The 19,072-nt window shown below is 42.4% G+C and overlaps 1 pseudogene across 1 annotated transcript in view; it reads right to left on the bottom strand.

The window, feature by feature from the left end:
• LOC116412055 overlaps positions 1 to 18,823 on the bottom strand; it is a 33,171-nt pseudogene extending 14,348 nt beyond the window's left edge. Inside the window, exons 1-19 of the transcript XR_004223501.1 lie at positions 18,703 to 18,823; positions 17,001 to 17,184; positions 14,015 to 14,179; positions 13,247 to 13,299; positions 13,021 to 13,041; positions 12,115 to 12,268; positions 11,957 to 12,042; positions 11,250 to 11,373; positions 10,882 to 10,996; positions 10,031 to 10,140; positions 9,663 to 9,822; positions 8,234 to 8,470; positions 7,044 to 7,112; positions 6,629 to 6,775; positions 4,556 to 4,705; positions 3,136 to 3,306; positions 2,932 to 3,052; positions 1,871 to 2,012; positions 712 to 937 (exon numbers count right to left, since the gene is read on the bottom strand). The product of XR_004223501.1 is annotated as an alpha-2-macroglobulin-like protein 1 (transcript). The remainder of the gene's footprint in view (positions 1 to 711; positions 938 to 1,870; positions 2,013 to 2,931; positions 3,053 to 3,135; positions 3,307 to 4,555; positions 4,706 to 6,628; positions 6,776 to 7,043; positions 7,113 to 8,233; positions 8,471 to 9,662; positions 9,823 to 10,030; positions 10,141 to 10,881; positions 10,997 to 11,249; positions 11,374 to 11,956; positions 12,043 to 12,114; positions 12,269 to 13,020; positions 13,042 to 13,246; positions 13,300 to 14,014; positions 14,180 to 17,000; positions 17,185 to 18,702) is intronic.
• Between the last annotated feature and the right edge of the window lie 249 nt (positions 18,824 to 19,072).

Here is a 19,072-nt window from a genome sequence, read left to right as displayed (position 1 = left end):
TCTCTATCTGAAATTATAGCCCTGCAAGTCTGACATCTGAAGTGGGGAAAGTATTTAAGATGTTTGTTAAGAGATCGCACACATGATTGTGAGGCAGATTTACAACATTTTAAATGGGGATTCCTGAAGGATTTCCACCAGGTCCGATTTTATGCTGTGATTTATTGTAAATTAATTACATTAAAGGGTATTATACATAAGTCTATTAGAGGCTAAAAGAATTATTAGAAATCATTAGAAAATATTCCCATGGTACTGTCAGTCTGTAGTAACTCAAAAAAAGAAGACAAATTTATCAAATAAAAGTTACATGTCTGTTTAAAATAAATGGGCAGTTGAAAGTGTGCATTTGTTCCTTGACTATAGGAGTAATGTCCATGGAAAGTGTGTAGGCACCAAAAACATATGGATCATTGTTATTTAAAGGCTTAAGGCCTTCATAAGCATGTGTAGTGAATGTCAATCTCGGCCTGGCTGCCTCTGTACACACTCATGTGTGATGGTCATTGCCGGGGAGCCTGGGACCAGAAGTTATGTGGCCAAACATGGTGATCGCAAAAAAACTTGGAAAGAAAAGGCAGATAAGAACTGAACTTGCTGTGTTTTTCTTGAAGACCAGTCATCCAACTGGCTTTTCTCAATTAACATGACTTGGATGAATGAGAACTTCACAAACATAATCCTTATAAAAATTAGATGTTTGGCAGTCACCTTTATACACTGCTTGAGGTAGTTAAACACAGAGGCCTTGAGAGTGAATGACTCCCCTCGCACCACAGAGTATGGCAGAGTGAGCTCCACAAAGAAGGGCTGGAAGGCTCGAAGGGAGGTTGGTGGGGAGATGCCAAACCCACTGGGTCCCATACAGAAAGCTCCTGCATTCCACTCGGTGATGGTGTCTGGGGCTGAGTGATGGACCTCGGCTCTACCCGACTCACTGAGGGAGAGGAAGATGTTACAGAGAAATAAACGAAATCCTAGAGATCATGAGTCTGATGCTCAAATCCCATAAGGTTTATAAAAATTTAAAAATATATGGAGAAACCATAGAAAGTTGCACCATATAAATATCAAGTAAATATATAAATATATTACTTTCTTTGCACAAATTCATATTAAATCCATATATAATGACCAGGACATGCCAACAATCAAACTCCTACCCATAAACCGTAACTCCAACCTGAAGATCTTTTAGATTTAGTTCTGGGGTGTAGACTGATAGGAAGATGTTTTTGTGTATCTGTAATGTTTAGGGTTGGTTGAATATCTTTTGAAAAGGATGAAGAGGAAAAGGAAAGGATGGAGGAGACCGAAAGGGAAGGAGGAAATAAAGAGCTAGATTATCAGAGGCAGAAATGTATTGCCATAGAGTTACCTGTGGGCCAGAGCCTAGGGCAGCAACTTCCATGGGGAAACACCACTAGGGGTGCAAATGTCTTTTTTGTTCACTCAAATGCTCACCCATTGGCCACTGCCATGGAAGGTCTTGGACATCCCTACTACCATATTGGCACATTCTGTAATGCACAGGTGCTGATCCAGTAATAGAGAGATAATGGGGCGCCATTAAGCGAAATGGTGCAGTGATACTATGGGCGGCAAATCAGAACAACAGGTGGTGACTTGAGGAGGGTGGTGTAACAAACGGAGGAAAAATCGCAAGGAAATGAGGGTATGGATGAAAGCAGGTGGTGGGAGAAGAGGAAAAAGAGAGTCACGGGGTTCGGAAGAAAAAGTTAAAATAAACAATGAGGAAATCGACATTATATAAAGCTTCATGTTTTCCACCATATAAGTCTACTTTATCTCATTTCCCTCCCGTACCCCATCATTCCTTCATTTATTCCCTTTATCCCATGGCACTCACCCCACAGGCGCCAGCTCCCATATCCACGTCTCTGGGAAGTACGTTCGGATAATTTCAGCCGCCTCCGGCTCTGGTTGTTGGATCGTGTCTGGCATAGCTGCCCCTACCATGACGTCCCTCTCAATACTAGGAGAAGCCATTACTGCACAGGGAAGGGAATAAACAAATGCTTTATGGTTGTGAAAGGAGACATATAGGATAAATGCATAAACCCTCTAATCCTGTAGGAAATTATGAATAATATCCGGTGCTGGATTCACTTTGGGCTAAACATTAACCCTATCGGTAAAAATGGCCCCTTTATTGGAGCTCCCTATAGATCCTCTCAGGTCCCTGTCTGTGTTTCAAATGAGGGGTGGGCGTGTCCTAATGGTCCCTGCCAGAAGCACTGAGTGCCGCTGGCCCCCCTGCACAACGTGGGAAAGGAGGCAGCAGGAAGTGGAACAGATGGGCGGGGCCAGTGGGGTTTTTGGAGAAATTTTCAATAAATCAGCCCAAAACACTACTATTATTCTATGTTTATATAAGTACAATTCATTCACACAATATTGTTTTTTACAGAATATGTCCCCTTTAAACGATATTCATTATTCTACTCCTCAGATGTTTACAGTTACTAAATGCGTTGCCCCAGGACTGTATCCACATTGTGGAGAGAACACAGCAGTCCTGTTGTGCTTTATGGCAGGCTCAATTGCCCTGCACTTTAAAGGCTCACTGACTTTTACAGCACTTCTGTCTGGGGTGCCTGGGGGCCACGTATTTGTTGTTTCAATGAGAGTGACAGTGATAGGAAAGCTTAGCTCAGGTAGAGAAAACAAAAGTTATATAAAGAAATATTGGGTTGTACAGTGCCCTGATTTTGGCAATGCATGTAATGAAGCAGCATCTGTGCTGTTGATGAGTCTTGTCTGCCCTCCCCCCCACTTGAGGGCGCTAGTATAATTTATGTACAGTTGCTCTCAACTAAGATGGCCGCTGGTATTTTCTCTAATAGTGATCTTAAAGGGGTTGTTCACCTTTGAGTTAAAGTTATGATGTAGAGAGTGAAATGGCCTTACCAACTCTGCGGTCTCCTGGTATCCCTGGCATCCCCGGAAGCCCTGGCCCCCTAAAATCATAATGTTGACACTCCACAGGTTTCTTAATGTCAGCGTTGGTGATTATTTTTATCCGCATTTTCTATGGTTAAAAGGTGCACAGTTAGCGGCCAATAGTAATTCTCTGTCATATATATAAATATATCTATGTGCTAAGCCTGGTACCTTGAAGAGACTGTAGACATCACGTTCCTCTGGAATATGCCACGGTTGAATAGAACGTTTGAAAAATCGGTTCCAAGGTCGCCAATAAGGAAAGAACGGACAGTGATCATCATATTCCTGAATCCGATAATCATAATACCCAAAATCACGGGAGGGGAAGAGATCATGAATCTGAAAAACAAGGAAACACAGGCAGGTTACAGGCCATTGTCCCCTACTGTTGCAGTCTGACTTTGGTGACTTGAAAGTTGTAAAGAATTCTGGGGTATTTATTTGCCATTGCTAAGTGGGATGCTATACAGCATTGTGCATTCCTGCCATCCAGCCACTCCCTGTTTTGCTTAGACACCCCCACTCTCTAATAGTGGGCAGGGTCTGTTAGGTTTGGGGGTGTATAACTGATGACATCACTAAGCCCCATGTACAAGAATATAATTTACAGGATATTCATGGCTTTTTTGTATTATATAGTGAATAAAGTACCCCCTATTGTAAAATATAAGGATATTATAAGCCCCCGAGGAGTTCCTTATAATATATAGTGAATAAAGTACCCCCTATTGTAAAATATAGGGATATTATAAGGATATCATTTGCAGTTTGGTCCCATAGGGAAATGACCAAACTCTATTATATATATTTTATTTTTCGTTTGTTTTTAACACCAATGTTAATGTACTTTTAATAATTGGATCTGCGGTATCTGTTACAATTTCCACTGTTGGGGGGGGGGGGGGGGGGGTTAGGTACCACTGTACATAAAATCTAGTGGTAAGTACATAAAAATAAAATCTGGTGGTAAGTATATTGCAGAAAGCCTGAGTGCACTAAAGCTTGCACGTCACATGTAATCACGTCACATGTAATTGAATAGTTCAGTCAGATATAGGACTAGATTTGTCAAGGTAAGTTCTAGGAACAAAGGATAGTGAGTGCAAGCTTGTGCTCCACCTAAGGATTGATAGATGTAGGTAGCTCTCCCTTAGGCATAACTGGCATAGATTGAAGGACCACAGTGCTGTAGGAATTCAGACTTAGAATTTAGTACCTGAACAATTCCACTGGAGGGGATCCAGACCACAAGCTGGAAACCTAAAGGTGTATCTTAATCCAAGTGTCTCCGCAGTGGTCATATTGCTAAGTTGTGTCTTTATTGTATCTGACCCCAATCCCACCTCAAAAAGATCAGTGAGTACAACCCCGTTGTGTTAGGAAATAGACCTTTTATGTTCAGGATGAACCTCTGGCATCCTATTTACATTATTACTGAGAATGTTTCCAACACCCTCTCCCTTCCTCCTCCATTTAAAGGAGACCAGAGTGACCCATGTACTACCATCACTAGCTGGTAAAGTACATTTTGGGCCAATATAGGCCTACAGTTGTACTGTTGCAAGCTAAAGATAAGAATACATCTTACCTTATTGGCCGTCAGTTCTTTGTCAGGTTTCATTAACACCACACTCTGATCCACCACTCTCAGGCCACACAGGGACCCGGCGGCTGCCTGGACTTGTAGGGAAACATCAGCTCCTGGGAGAACTTCATCTGGGGAGAAGCCAACTGATACCTGGGCAGGGGGACAAATCATTCATATTTAACCTTGTCCAGCTAATCACTATCCACTCTAAATGAACAATTTTCCTCCCTATTAAAACTGCAGTTATCACCCCTATACTGTCACCTGACCTCTCTTCTGCTCCCTACAGCCTCCATGCTACAAGAGCGGCCGGCGTATAACCATTTACTGTGATGGAGCACCTACTGATTCAGTCATGCCCACCACACGCCACAAACTCCACACTCCTACATGACTTACACAAGACCTGCTCACTGCCAAGTTCAAGCGCACTTCTCCAACTCATGGCCATAAAGATCTTATCTTCATTTTGATCTTCATTTTGTTGAACTCCTTACCATTTTCTTTCCAAATGTAATTTTTTAACCACTTTTCTTCTGTACCTCTGATAAATCCCAGCTCTGAGGTATCTGCTTATCTCCAGAGCCATTGTTAGGTCTACTAACCTGCCAGTGTTATTTGCCCATTGCCCCCATGACTCATTCAAATCATAATGGCCACTTCTATTTTTATTTATACTTTTCTGGAAACTAACTGGAGTTGGTTTTTGTTACCAGCTTACATCATGTAACGATGCTTCCTTAGCATTGCAATACCAAATGGTCTGATTTATAAGTTGATAGCCCTTGTTGCAGGCCTATGTGCAGGCTAGTTTGAAAGGCTATCAACATCACTGTTTATATTTCAGTCTCCATTTGGATATCCCAGTGCCAGTCCCAGAGTCTAACACAGAAATGGTTCCACTCTGTACATCTGACACCAGTAAAATCTCAGATTGCTCTAATATTCCAACATTACATTGAGCAGTGAGTTTATCTAAAGCAGTGTTTTTTAACCTTTTTTGGGCAAAGACACACTTGTTTCATGAAAAAAAATCACGAGGCACACCACCATTAGAAAATGTTTAAAAAATGTAACTCTGTGCCCAGCAGCAGTGCCCCCCCTAGTACACTGGTGCCCAGCAGCAGTGCCCCCCTAGTACATTGGTGCCAAGAGCAGTGCCCCCTAGTACATTGGTGCCCAGCAGCAGTGCCCCCCCTAGTACATTGGTGCCAAGAGCAGTGCCCCCTAGTAATTGGTGCCCAGCAGCAGTGCCCCCCTAGTACATGGTGCCAAGAGCAGTGCCCCCCTAGTACACTGGTGCCCAGCAGCAGTGCCCCCTAGTACATTGGTGCCAAGAGCAGTGCCCCCCTAGTACATTGGTGCCCAGCAGCAGTGCCCCCCCTAGTACATTGGTGCCAAGAGCATGCCCCCCTAGTACATTGGTGCCCAGCAGCAGTGCCCCCCTAGTACATTGGTGCCAAGAGCCAGCCCCCTAGTACATTGGTGCCCAGCAGCAGTGGCCCCCATAAGTCAGTGTGCCCGTGGCCCCCTTAATACATTGGTGCCCAGCAGCATTTTACTCTTCGGGCGGCTTCAGCAGCATCTTCCCCTCACGCGCGCCGCCTCTGCACTTCTGCCTACACGCGACCGCACACAGGCCCTTTTATAACGTTGCGCCCCGTGCGTACTGACGTCACCCGTACACACGGGGCGCAAACCAATGACAGGGCCCGGATTTTTTTTTTAAAGTAAAAATTGCGGCCCTGCCTACGGCACACCAGGCAACATCTCGCGGCACACTAGTGTGCCACGGAACAGTGGTTGAAAAATGCTGATCTAAAGTAAAGTGATTACAACAGAAGTGAAGTTTAAGCTTCAATAAAGTAGTGGGTCATAGTGACTGAGATGCCCAACGTGATGTCCACTTGGGGTAAAATTTGAGGAGAAAGCAAATCTGTTCTCCATGATACACCTGAAGACCCCCAAATTAAAGTGAGATATTTTGTAAAAGCTTCATTTGCTACCTTAGATATTTCTTGGAGTAATGGCTGAATAACTGACACAGCCATGTTTTTACAAATAATAACTCACCTTGTTCCTAAAACACCTTTGTAGCTTTGAACGTTGCTGATCTGCCGGCATATCTCCACCAGGGAGTAAAATGTAGGTAAGAACTCGAAGAGTCGGAGAGACGTCGGCGCTGAGATCGAGCTTTGATGGAGACCTCACCCCTCAGGACTGTGAGGAATGGGAAGAAAGAAGAAGGGTAGGGAAGAAAACAGCTTCAGTAATTCTTGGATTCAGAGCTTAATGCTGCCCATAAGCTCTATATGGCCTATAACAGGCAGGGTATAGGGAATAGTTAGGGTCTGAAAGGCAAACAGGAAGAAAGGCTAAAGACTAACCTGAGTAGGTATTTTCTAACTCTACCAGCTACCACAGTTTCCTACATACACACAATAGGTATTTAATTGGTGGGGGTTTTGTAAAAAAAAACCACTCTCACCTTCATCTTCCATTATTTATTGGAAACTTCCAAAAAGTCACAATCCTTTATGGCCCCTTTAGAAACTGTCTGAAAAATACATAATAAACTTGGTTATAGAAATGTGTTCTTCTGAGCAGTACTAAAATGAATAAGTGGGAATAAAAGGAGAAATGTGAAGCCTACAGACTTTAGACAAAAATGACTACAAACCCTCCATCACTTCATGATGTGAACCTGAACCATCTGTTTAGTGATCCAATTAATAAACAATTTTTTTCATTATTAAACCAGTGTTGTAAACCACAAAAAATCCAGTAGAACCGCAAATTTACGTTTCCCATGTTAAATCCGGGAAAGAAAATGCAGCTTGTCTGAATGGTATTGGGACAACAACGGGCATCAATTTCCAAGAAAACATAAAAATTAGAGTTCTACTCTAGTTAGAAAACAACTGATTTTCGGGATTGATGGGACTTGTAACCATGCACTTTTCCTCATTTGAGAAGAATGGAGTGTCGCGCAGTCCAGTTGTATCAGTACAGCCTGAGAGGCAGTTCCCTGAATGAGGAGAAGATAATGAAGTCCCCATCCAGTTTACGCCATATTACACCTCTGAGAGTCTATACATAATCATTTCTCTTTGGTCTGGAGAAAATGGAGACATCTACTACATCTATGGGAACAAGTATGGTGTAATTTTCTAAACTCCACATCCATCATTGGTACAAAGGTATGTTTAATTAGACATAAAGCTAACTATCAGCAACACATTCCTATTCCATGATGGCACCCAAACCATCTGGGATAATCAGTAACCCACAAGTAACCCATTTGATATGTGAAAAATATAATCAGTCGTGTACACAGGCTTACTTGCCTTTGTATAGTACCAAATTTTGGGCCATATAACAATAGTGTTTTGTGTCAAATTAAAGAGGACCACATTGACCGCTTGATCTATTAATTGGTCTTGGGGCAAAATGACCAACTGAAGCCACCAGAGATTGAAGACTCCTAATTCCTTACAAACCATGCACTGCGAGTGGCTAAGAACTCATCTAACACCAGCCCCTGGAACCCTTCTGAGATCTGTAGACAGAAAATGTATCCAATAAACTCATGTCTATCCAGAACAACATATTTAGGAATTTATTGTCCAAGTTGATCTGCCTGTGTGTTAGTGACAATACCACAACAGTGCTCTTTACCAAGTAGTGTAACTCCAAGTGCTTTGCCCCCTCTTCCAGCACAGTGCGCTTGATAAGATATTCCACCCGGACTTCTTGTTGCCCTTCACAGAGAAGCTCCCCCTTCTGGGCGTAAAGTTTTAGGAAACTGTGCTGAGGGAATGAAAGCGGCTGATTGTAAGAAACGCTGACCCATGTGATGGGTTTATGACACCATATTGATACTTTCTTAAAGGCTCTTCTTTTTTGTATCTTGGCCTGTGGAAGGAACAAAGTAAAAACACAGCTAAGTCAATACAACAAAAGCATATCCTATTTTTCACAGTGTTATAGGTGTAGGACATAGTGCCATAGAGTATGGGAAATATTCATGTCTACAGATATAAATACTGTAATGTTTTTATCATATAGATGCATGTTAATAATAATAATAATAATAACAATCCCCCTTCCTTATTACGCTTGGCCACTGGGTCTGATATGTAGACAATATGTAGACAGTAGCATAGGAAAATTTGAATTTGGTCTTTATTTTTTATTTTTCCATTGATAATAGCAATTAGGGCAGTTCTTCTGTAGTTCTTCTCCTATTCTAGTTGGCACAAGCAAGAAATAGTGGGCGAATTCATGGTAAACTGGGAGATTTGGGTATGTTGGGTATGTTGAGTCATTATGTTCCCCCCACTTTTGTATTGTATTAGATTGTATTTGTATTCATCTATTTTTATAGCACCTCAGATGTACACAGTGCTATGGAAGATGTACAAACAAGGGTATAATAAACAAGCTTGTCCTGGTCGGGGACCCAATGTGGACTGGGAAAGTAATGAGGGGTCTAAGGTGACACCTAGGCACCTGACTTGAAAAAAATAGGATGCAGGGTTATGTAATATTGGATGGAGGTTGGGGTCCAGGTTTAGGTGGGAATATGAGCAGTTTGATCTTGGAGATATTACCTTTCAGATGTAGAGCATGTTTTTTAAACAGCTTCCTCCCCAGTCCAAAACTGCACTGGCATATTGATTGGTTCCTAATTAAACTGACCACAGTGTGATGTTTGAGAGTTGCTCTTCTAGGCAAATTAGATTGTAAGCTCCTCTTGGAGCAGAGTCTTAAGCTGTCTTAGAAGATCCAGATTTCAATAGGAATGACTGCCTGTAGCCTCCTACATAGTGGGTCTTGCAAGCCAGCAGTTGTGAATTAAGAAATTGTGGGACAGCTGGTAAAGAACGGCAAGATGGACACAGTAGGTCAAGATGACTACAGTAACATCTATATCAGGTCAGGTCTTGTACAGATACAACTCCCAGCACTTGCTGTTGGTCGGGCAGCATGCAAAGTTCTGTTTAATGTATCAAAACATATATAAATGATGATGATGATAAAAAATGTAGCTTGTAATTTTCTTCCCAAACAGAGCTGCATTACATTCCCATGGCATTGTACATACCGTCAGGGACACCTTAACCTTCCACTCTGCTGTGTTCTCTTAGTTTTGAAGGGAGCAAGTCCATTCTCATCTGTCTCCAAGGTCTGGTTCACCATTCCATCTAAACTGGTCAGATACACTGTTTGGTGGATGGGGTGTCACTGGCATCTACAACCTTCACCTGCAGGGAGGGCAAGATGGAAAGTTAGGTTTGCTGAAAAATGCCCTGATACATCCCATTCTGCCTGAAAACCTGCCCACTTCTAAGTAACCCTCCTTTTAGTATCCACAATTGAGGGATTAGGGATTAGAGAATATTCTGAAAAACACCTGTACATTTTAGCTGCAGCGAAATGTTATAATAATAATTAGTGCAATAAAAGTCTTACGGTGCCAATATATGAGATTCCAGGCTTGTAAGTATCGTCAGCATCCAGGAAGGTCACAGTGGTGAGTTGGCTTGAAATCTGGGATCTACCAGATGCAGAAATCTCAATTCCTGTGAGAGAGAAGCACAATTTGAGACCTGTGGCCAAACAATATCGAGTTGCTCAATAAACTTGACTCTAAATTGCTCCTTGTTGGGTTTTTTTGGCGCATTTGGCACATTTTAGAGAAGACATTAAACCAGATTGTCTCTCCCAATTAAACCCTATGTTAAATTAACTCTTCCTTCTCAGTTCTGCCAAGTGCAGGGGTCCCCGACCTTTATTACCCGTAAGCCATATTCAATTGTAAAGAGAGCTGGGGAGCAACACCCGTATTTGGGGTGCAAAATAAGGGCTGTGATTGGCTATTTGTAGTCCCCTATTTGGACTGGCAGCCTACAGAAGGCTCTGTTTGGCAGTACACCTGTTTTTTTGCAACCAAAACTTGCCTCCAAGCCAGGAATTCAAAAATAAGCACCTGCTTTGAAGCCACTGGGAGCAACATCCGAGGGGTTGGGGGCAACATGTTGCCCCCGAGCCACTGGTTGGGGATTACTGGCCAAATGTCACCAATTTGGCATGACATTCAAAGAATTTAGCCTCTTCTCTTGCTCTTGAGAAGTAGTGAAAGAATACAATATAATGTTCCAAGAGGACAACAAGCTGCCGTCTTAAATGCTGGATTTTCCATCAGTCACTCAGGGTAGAGAGGGCAGTGGGACTGCAAGTCCCATATGAGCACTAAGAATGCACCTGTACAGCCTGCGCCCCATCTTTACCTGGGAGTTCCATGCACCTTGTGTGGTTCTCACCTGTCCCATCTTCTAGAACTGAGCCAGTCCCCTCCAGGTTCAACTGCCATTCGCTTAATAGAAGATTGTAGGTAGAAGACTGCACATCCAAGGTGGAGCAACCGGACTGACTCAGCTGAAGGGCAGAAACTGAATTAAAGGGGTTGTTCGCCCTTAAATGAATTCTGACACAGTTTGCAATCGATTATTTGTGTTTATTGAATTATTTAGCTTTCTGTTCAGCAGCTGTCTGGTTGCTAGGGTTCAACAAACCAATCGATATCCATGATATAGAGATACTGGTGGGGACTGTATGAGAATCCTACACATACAAATGTTATTAGTACCTAGAACTATGGTTTAACAATAATTCCACTACGTCTCCTCACCGTTCCACTGAAATCGGCACAAAGATCTCTCCCTTGGTCACTGGCAACCATGGTTCTGTAGCTGTAATGCTTCCGGCACACATTGACCTTATAGGTTCCCTGCACTGGTTTCCCATAAGTATACCTGCAGGAGGGGGACACAAAAACCTTCTTTAATAAAGTCCCACAGTCCTTTCCAAGAATGCCGAAATCCAGGAATATTTCCTCCCTCTGAATTTTGAATCCAAATATCTGAAGTCATGATCTTTAAACAGGGCTAGGGCTTATTAAAAATAAAAAAAAAAGATAACAAAGTTGGCAAACAATGTAAATCAGATCAAGTCCCAGTTTCAATTAAAAGGGGGCTTATACTGTATATGTTATACTTGTAGACATTCCCAAATTGGGGGGAATGGCCCATAGGCTAATTTAGATGGAAACTGGGGTGACTATTGTCCCAGGTACTAGTGGAACTGGTGTCTGTGAAGACAACGTGGCTCATTTACCTTTGCAGTCATATGTACCTTTATGGGTGCCAAATAGTACCCATCAGCTTTATGTTGTGCCCAGTCCAGCTGCTACACATTGCTACCTTGTGCCAATTGCACCTTTGCTAGCACATACTCTACAGAGAAACGTTAACATTTTAGGGCAGTTGCAGTAAACGAAGTAAAATCTACTGAATTTCCCAGTTGTGACTATTGGACAAGAATCTCCCCAGAACTTACCTGGCACAGATGTTAACAGCGAATTGTTTACTGTTTAACAGCAACCACTCTGGGGAGTTGGAGAGTGACCTCAAATCTGGGCAGAACTGCGGAAATAAATTAATAAATGTGAGAATAAAGTACAATTATATTTGGGATAAGGTTGGGCTGGTCCTTACCGTATTCTTCCACACTGAAGCCATGGACAGTGTCCTTTACACGAATGGAATATTCTCCTAATGAGGGCTCGGAAGAGAGGGGCAGTGAGAGCTCAGCGATTCCTTGCTGGAGACTCACGTTCAGCCACTGGCCAATACGGTTCTTCCCTGGGTCCTTGAAGGAACAGCAAATCATCATTCATCTCTAGTCTTTGTAGAAGCCACTTTCATGTAGCACCTCATTCATGTAAGGGCAGTGTCTACTGTAACGTACGTCTACTAACTGGCCACAAAGCCTGGTCTCACTTCAAAGATGGGCACAAGATAATGATCTTCAGTGCCATGAAAGTCCTCCAAATGGCCAAGGTCACAAATTGGCAATTGGTCATGTTTCTACCAACAGTGCAGGGGTATTTCCCAGTATTGCAGGACAGTGAAGAGATCTGTTTCACTATATGATAAATATAATCTAAAGCAGGGATCCCCAATCGTTTTTACTTGCAAGCCACATGCAAATAATGTTGGGGAGCAACACAAGCATGAAAAAAGTTATTTGAAAATGCCAAATAAGAGCTGTGATTGGCTATTTGGTAGCCCCATGTGGGCAGCTGGCCTGCAGTGGGCTCTGCTTGGAGTAAAACTGTGTCTGTGCTTCCATAACTTGTCTCCAAGCCAGAAATTTTAAAATGGCTCCTACTTTGAGGCCACTGGGAGCAACGGCAAAAGAAATTGTGAGCAACATGTTGCCCCTAAACCTCTGGTTGGGGATCTCTCTAAACAGTTACACCTTCAGACTTATCTTTTACTTTTCACTGTTGAGACTAAAAACCTTCTACAGTTCATTATTCAGTTCCAGAAATTCACAGGAACCTTCCCCCATCAGACAATGGCTACTGATTCACGGTATATTTATAGCTTTATACATACCTGTAATTCAATGGTTGGCACCTGTAATAAAGACAAAAAAGAAGAGCATTAAAAAAAAAAGATCTTTTCACTTGGGTTAGACATCTATGTAAGTCACTGCTGGTTCAGACTCATGTACCCAATACCTCTTGCTTTGAGAGCTTTCTGCTGTTTCCTCTAATGTCTATAACTCTGTCTGTTACATTATATTCTTGTATATATTATATTCTCTTAACCCTGTTCTTACCTGACTTTCTTCTGGTTGCAGGTTTTCTTTAAGGGAAACCACTCGAAATCTCACTGGAAGAAATAAGAAAATGTCAAATTAATATAGTGACGGCTCCATATTTCTTATATACAGAACCTTGCAAAAGTATAAAGGTCCGTATTGAATTCTTTTGTAATACTGAATAATGAATTGTAAAGTAAAGGTTTGTTCTTCTGGATCTTTTTTTTATTTCAAAGCCTGAAATAAGTGTTTTTACTGGGATTTTTGGACCATCCATACTTGTGCCATCTTGAGGATGACCAAGATGATCATCGTGGTGATCAAGGAGATGGATTATGATCATCATGGACCATCATCATGGTGATCATCTTGCTGATCTTGGTCATCTTGGTCATCATGCCCAGTCCCTGATGAGAAGCTGCCCCACAGCATTATGACACTACCACTATACTTCACTGCAGGTATGGTGTATATTATGGTTTGGCATTGAAAGCGATCCCATTTTAACCAAAACAAAATGTCACATTGCAACTAGACTAGTTATAAATAGCTGTATTCATGGTAGTTACCATTTAAGAAACTCTACTCGCAGTATATCCAGCATAGGGTGCATTAAGTTGTATAGAGGTCCACCATATTGCCCTTATCCTTAGGGAATATAGATGTTACTGGGCCATCTTTACATCCAATGGGGCATAATATGAATGTGGCCTGAGGTTTCTTATGGCTATGTATTCCAGTAAGCCCAACAATAGTCTGTAGGAAGCTCCCCCCATGGTAGGTTACCTGTCTGGCCTGGTTTGTATACAGCTTTGTCCGTCTGAACAAAAAGACTGGTTCTCGCTCTCTTCACCAGAACTCTACGGCTTGTTGCTTATTGTCTCCCCTCCACTCTCAATGGAAACCTGCATGGTGGCCACTTCTTCATTCCCATTAGTGGGGAGGCGGCACCTGTATTGGACAAATGTCATTATTATATTGTTCTATACTAAAGGTAAAAAACTCAATAAGCTTTATCAGAAAGGTCTATGTAAATACAGCCATAAGCACTCACAGAAACGCTGCACTGAGTCCTCTATCAAAAGAAACACATCTATTAAAGGGGTTGTTCACTTTTGAGTTAACTGTTAGTAAGATGTAGAGAGTATTATTGCAATTGGTCTTCATTTGATATTATTTGTATTTTTTTTGGTTATTTCACTTTTTGTTCATCAGCTCTGCAGTTTGGAATTTCAGCAGCTATCTGGTTGCTAGGATCCAAGTTACCTTAGCAACCATTTAAATGAAAGGGTTTAAATTAATAGGAGAGGCCTGAATAGAAAAAGAAGGTATAAAAAGAAACAATAACAATAAAACTGGAGCCTCACAGAGCAATAGTGTTTTTGCTGCCGGGGTCAGTGACCCCCATTTGAAAGCTGCTAAGAGTAAGAAGAAGAAGGCAAATAGTTTAAAAATCTATAAAAAAAAAAAAATAGTGAGGACCGATTGAAAAGGTGTGTTTAGAACTGGCCATTCTGTAACATACTAAAAGTTCAGCTGGAGAAGAGATTTCACTGGATGTCACTGGATTGTTTGAACTGAACTGGTATTTACTTTCCTGTAGTGAGGACTTCATAACTGATTTACTAAATGCTCCAAAGAACACATTTCAAAACTATTTACCCATTAGTGCCCCTGATCTTTAAATATGTAGTAAGAGATGTACAAACAGACATTTGCATAATAGCTGGCATATTGTGTTTAGTAATGGGCACACAGTTGATTGCAAGATGTCTGTAACCTGAGTGGCAGTACTGGGAGAGAAAGCCCCCGACAATGAATTCAAATGGGACACTGCCATGATATTTATAGGCTACTTTTTATCTCTAAATGACACTGTTACACAGCAAATAATTCCCTCTGCCATTTAACCTTTTATTCTTGAACCAACAAATGTATTTGTAGCTGTAATATTGGTGTGTAGGCGCCATCTCAGTGCCTTGTGCCTGAGTCTGAGCTTTCAGCCAGCGCTACACATTAGAACTGCTTTCAGCTAACCTATTGTTTCTCCTACTCCCATGTAACTGGAGGAGTCCCAAGCCGGACTTGGATTTCTTACTATTGAGTGCTATTCTGATACCTATTGGGAGCCGCTATCTTGCTCCCTTCCCATTGTTCTGCTGATCGGCTGCTGGGGGTGAGGGGGGGGGGAATCACTCCAACTTGCAGTGCAGCAGTAAAGTGTGCCTGAGTCTGAGCTTTCAGCCAGCGCTACACATTAGAACTGCTTTCAGCTAACCTATTGTTTCTCCTACTCCCATGTAACTGGAGGAGTCCCAAGCCGGACTTGGATTTCTTACTATTGAGTGCTATTCTGATACCTACTGGGAGCTGCTATCTTGCTCCCTTCCCATTGTTCTGCTGATCGGCTGCTGGGAGGGGGGGGATATCACTCCAACTTGCAGCACAGCAGTAAAGTGTGCCTGAGTCTGAGCTTTCAGCCAGCGCTACACATTAGAACTGCTTTCAGCTAACCTATTGTTTCTCCTACTCCCATGTAACTGGAGGAGTCCCAAGCCGGACTTGGATTTCTTACTATTGAGTGCTATTCTGATACCTACTGGGAGCTGCTATCTTGCTCCCTTCCCATTGTTCTGCTGATCGGCTGCTGGGAGGGGGGGGGGATATCACTCCAACTTGCAGCACAGCAGTAAAGTGTGCCTGAGTCTGAGCTTTCAGCCAGCGCTACACATTAGAACTGCTTTCAGCTAACCTATTGTTTCTCCTACTCCCATGTAACTGGAGGAGTCCCAAGCCGGACTTGGATTTCTTACTATTGAGTGCTATTCTGATACCTACTGGGAGCTGCTATCTTGCTCCCTTCCCATTGTTCTGCTGATCGGCTGCTGGGAGGGGGGGGGATATCACTCCAACTTGCAGCGCAGCAGTAAAGTGTGCCTGAGTCTGAGCTTTCAGAAGGAGCCAGCGCTACACATTAGAACTGCTTTCAGCTAACCTATTGTTTCTCCTACTCCCATGTAACTGGAGGAGTCCCAAGCCGGACTTGGATTTCTTACTATTGAGTGCTATTCTGATACCTACTGGGAGCTGCTATCTTGCTCCCTTCCCATTGTTCTGCTGATCGGCTGCTGGGGGTGAGGGGGGGGGGGGATATCACTCCAACTTGCAGCGCAGCAGTAAAGTGTGACTGAAGTTTATCAGAGCACAGGTCACATGGCTGTGGCACCCTGGGAAATGAAGAATATGGCTAGCCCCATGGGAAAAACAGATTACAATGCAGGATTCTGCTGTAGAAGCTCTATTAACTGATGGGTTTTGAAAAAAACATGTTTTCCCCTGACAGTATTCCTTTAATCATACATGAAATAACTCCTGGTCGGTCGGTCGGACTAGACTATTCTCCTCCTGTTGGTGTGGCAATCTGGCGTTCAGAACAACTGATAAAGAACATGTATTGTCAAGACCTATTTTTGCATGTGTGAAGACAAGGTGCCAAGTATACCAGAGAAAATGCCCAGTTCTACAACATCACTGAAGGCTCACTGATGGCTTCCATTGGTGTCACTTAGAATGAATGGAGCCCTAAAATATCTGGCAAGGATTGGTTACATTTAAGTACATGGCTTTATTGAGACCTCTGGGACACACTGAGATGTAGCCCACCAGGAAAAGAGAGTGGGGCTGTGTTTGTAGGTGTTGAACCTGCCCCTTCTGCCCCACTATGCAGTGTATGGGTTGTATATTGTCTATATCATATAGCCATGCAGAGTACCTCAAATGTAATGCATCTGAAGTAGGATTTCTGCTGTGATGTCTTCTCCAACACCGTTGTGTTATGTTTGCCCATCTGTAGGGTGATGTGTATCCTGCTGCCTCCATCTGCCCCCTCCAGGTGCACACAGGCTTGTTCAGATTGGGGGTAGACCATCTCTGAGGGGAAGATGACTGCATATTGCCTGTGGGAGGGTCAGAAGTTAATGTAGTTGAACACTTAGGAGAAGGGGCACAAAGTGCATAATTATATATACATACATACACAGGCTATTTACGACTGCAAGTGCAGCAAAATGCAACATTGGGTGCAATCGCCATGTTTTTCCCCCCACAGTGCAACGTTTTCCCAGAACTCCAGGGTCATTTCACTCACCAGGAGCAGGGGCGTATTTAGGTCTAGGCACTGTGAGTGGCAAAATGTTTTCAAGAAAACTCAGAAAAGTCTAGTTGTTTTAGACTTAATTCTACTAGTTACAGGTATGGGATTCTGTTATCCAGAATTCTCGGGACCTGGGTTTCTACTAAAATATGATTTACATATTAAATAAACACAGTAGGATTGTTCTGCCCCCAATAAGGGGTAATTATATCTTAGTTGGGATCAAGTACAGGTACTGTTTTATTATTACAGAGAAAAGGGAATCATTTAACCATTAAATAAACCCAATAGGGCTGTTCTGCCCCAATAAGGGGTAATTATATCTTAGTTGGGATCAAGTACAGGTACTGTTTTATTATTACAGAGAAAAGGGAATCATTTAACCATGAAATAAACCCAATAGGGCTGTTCTGCCCCAATAAGGGGTAATTATATCTTAGTTGGGATCAAGTACAGGTACTGTTTTATTATTACAGAGAAAAGGGAATCATTTAACCATGAAATAAACCCAATAGGGCTGTTCTGCCCCCAATAAGGGGTAATTATATCTTAGTTGGGATCAAGTACAGATACTGTTTTATTATTACAGAGAAAAGGGAATCATTTAACCATGAAATAAACCCAATAGGGTTGTTCTGCCCCAATAAGGGGTAATTATATCTTAGTTGGGATCAAGTACAGGTACTGTTTTATTATTACAGAGAAAAGGGAGTCATTTAACCATTAAATAAACCCAATAGGGCTGTTCTGCCCCAATAAGGGGTAATTATATCTTAGTTGGGATCAAGTACAGGTACTGTTTTATTATTACAGAGAAAAGGGAATCATTTAACCATTAAATAAACCCAATAGGGCTGTTCTGCCCCAATAAGGGGTAATTATATCTTAGTTGGGATCAAGTACAGGTACTGTTTTATTATTACAGAGAAAAGGGAAATTATTTTTAAAAATTGAATTATTTGCTTATAACACAGTCTAATGGAAGATATTTGGAACTTTCTGGAGAATGGGTCTCCGAAAAAGGGTTCCCAAACCTGTACTGTATATAATGACCTGGATGAATGAGAATCTTCATAGACAATTACAAACTGTCTCACAATATCAATGTCTATATCATACTAAACGTCAGCCCCTTGAAGGCAACTAAAGGGAAAATCGCACAATGAGAGACAAGTACTCAGGTCAAATGAAACAAATGCACAGAAACCATCATGGTTGAGGGAGAAGGGCTAAAGGGAACCAAAGAGCCATTTACAACACAAGACATGCAGTTTTGTTCCATACACTACAGACTCATAGCCAACTCCATAGAGATACTCACAGCTTTGCCCCCAGTGCCCCAGAGAGCTGCAGCAGGAGGAGCCCCACATGGAGGGCCCTTAGCAGCATTGTGTCTGTAGCTCCGTGCTGTCTGTCCTTCTGGGCCCCCAAACGGCACCGTTCTACTTAAACACCCAGCCCACCCACGTTCCAACACAACTCACTGTCACACACAGGGTGAGCAATGACTGCAGAATGGGAAGCGAGTGTTGGACTGGCCGGGTCAAGGTAATGAGTGGGGCCATGGGGGGGGGGAGCGGCCAAAATAAACAGAGCTGTGTTATTGCCCTCCTTGTGTACTAAAGGTTTCTGTGCAGCAGCAATAAGCTGGTACTAACTAGTGATAGGGTTTAAATTGCTAAATGCTGAAT

Source organism: Xenopus tropicalis, chromosome 7 (assembly GCF_000004195.4).
Source record: "Xenopus tropicalis strain Nigerian chromosome 7, UCB_Xtro_10.0, whole genome shotgun sequence".
NCBI classification, from domain to species: Eukaryota; Metazoa; Chordata; class Amphibia; order Anura; family Pipidae; genus Xenopus; species Xenopus tropicalis.
This window is presented reverse-complemented; position numbering and strand designations above follow the sequence as displayed.